Below are 2,327 nucleotides of genomic sequence, written 5' to 3' on the forward strand. Positions count from 1 at the left end.
AAAAAGCAAAAGTGGTTGCTTCTGCTGGGAAAGTTATGGTCATCTCAATCTTTGATATTCATGAAATGGTTTATCAGCATGTTGTACCTCCATACACATCAGTAACTGGACAACACTGAAAGTCCATATCAGGTGCAAAAGACCACATTTCCGTGAAGCAGGCAGGATACTGCACCGCAATAATGCAGATGCATTCTGCATCTACGTCCATAATCCGCAAGCCACCTGACGGTGTGTGGCGGAGGGTACCTTGAGCACCTCTATCGGTTCTCCTGTCTATTGCAGTCTTGTATTGTTGGTGGAAAGAAAGATTATCGGTATGGCTCTGTGTGGGCTCTAATCTCTCTGATTTTATCCTCATGGTCTCTTCGCAAGATATACGTAGGTGGGAGCAATATACTGCTTGACTCCTCGATGAAGGTATGTTCTCGAAACTTCAACAAAAGCCCGTACCGAGCTGCTGAGCGTCTCTCTTGCAGAGTCTTCCACTGGAGTTTATCTATCATCTCCGTAACGCATTCTTGCATAAATCAATGTGAAGTGCATCCCTCACCCTCCCTATAGTCTGGATTTAGCTACATATGACTTTTTTCTATTCCCTAACATGAAGAAATGCATTTGTGGGAGGCATTATTAATCATCAGAAGCAGTGGTGAAGCTGTGGAGGCGATTTTGAAGGACCTGTCAAAATTGGTTTCCAGCATGTATTTGAAGACTGGCAGAAACACTGGGACAAGTGCATCACATTCATGGGACGCTACTTTGAGAAAGACCATAAAAATTATGAGGATGAGTGAAGGTATGATGTCAAAAAAAATTATGAACATTCTTTAGTGAATAGCTCTCATAGTACTGAACACAATTGGGGAGCATAGAAATCTGTGGCACAGCCTGACTAGAAGAAGGGATTGGTTGGTAGGATATATTCTGAGACATCAAGCGATCACCAGTTTAGTACTAGAGGGAAGCGTGGGGGGTAAAAATCATAGAGAGAGACCAAGAGATTTATACAGTAAGCAGATTCAGAAGAATTACTCTGAGATGAAGAGGCTTGCATAGTGTGGAGTAGATTGGCGAGTTACTTCAAATCAGTATTTGGACTGAAAACCACAACAACAACATACAGAGTATAAGAATAGGGTCATTAGTGAAAGCCTATACTTAATTCTAAAAGCAAGTTAATTACCCAAACATTAGATGGAACAGCACTGCTCCCTGAATGGCGAGTGTAGCTATTTAAACACATCAAAGGATTATCTGAAATCATTTTGTCAACAAAAAGCATCTAAAGTCTTTCAGAAATATTAAATATTAAGTAAAAACACTGGGAGGAGATTGGAATTAAACCTGACATACATGTTGCAAGCTAACTACTCTAAACTACATTAGCCAGTTTATAGATTGTGGCAATATAACAAACAATATTGCTAGATTTTGAATAATTATCAAGACAGTAAAAAATGTATGCTAAAATAGGAAAAGTAGTGATGTAAGAATACACTAGAGACCACATATAGAATAGCTAAGCAAATACTTATAGGAATGATAGATCAAATAATCTATTCATCTGCAAACGAGACAAATGAAAAAGAAACAAGAGCAGTATGCACAAAATTTAGAAATTTCTTACTTGTTCATTTACTATCTCCCATAGGTAAAAATACGAGTATAAAAGACAATTGGGAAACAGACTGAATGAAGGTAAACATTAACAAAGAAAAGTTGCTGGCAGGAATTGTTTACGTATGTTATATTAAAAAATCTCTACCATCATAAACAAATGTTTGGATGTGGCTCACTTACCTGTCCCACTAACCAATTATGCAAAACATTGTATGAGACACATTGAAGTAAAGGATTAATGGAATACTCTGAATGCTGGGGTAAGTCTTGCAAAATGGATCATATCTGTTTAAAGAAGAACATATTACTGAATCTTAGGCAATCTCTTGCTCAACGGTATTTGAGAGTTTTGCATATTTATAAGGTTGACCTGATGAAAGAGAGCAAAGTCAGTCAAATGCATACTAATATGATTGCAACTATCAATCAATAAAAGACTGTTACAAAAATACTCCTAGATCTTAAATGGAAATTGCTGAAAGTAAGTTGATGCTCTCAAAAACGGCTAGAAGACATACTTCCACAGCAAATTTCACATAAGGACAACATAAGAGAGACTATGGTATATCTGGCAATTCTAGTGGCAGCTACTGGGAGTGGAAGGAGACAAGAACTGCCAAATGCTTATGCTGCAGCAGACAGAGGAGTGATGTAAATGGAAGAAGTTCCAACTCCTCCTAGCTGTGAAGGCAGAATGTACATAA

This window comes from Schistocerca cancellata, chromosome 1 (assembly GCF_023864275.1).
Source record: "Schistocerca cancellata isolate TAMUIC-IGC-003103 chromosome 1, iqSchCanc2.1, whole genome shotgun sequence".
Classification (NCBI taxonomy): domain Eukaryota; kingdom Metazoa; phylum Arthropoda; class Insecta; order Orthoptera; family Acrididae; genus Schistocerca; species Schistocerca cancellata.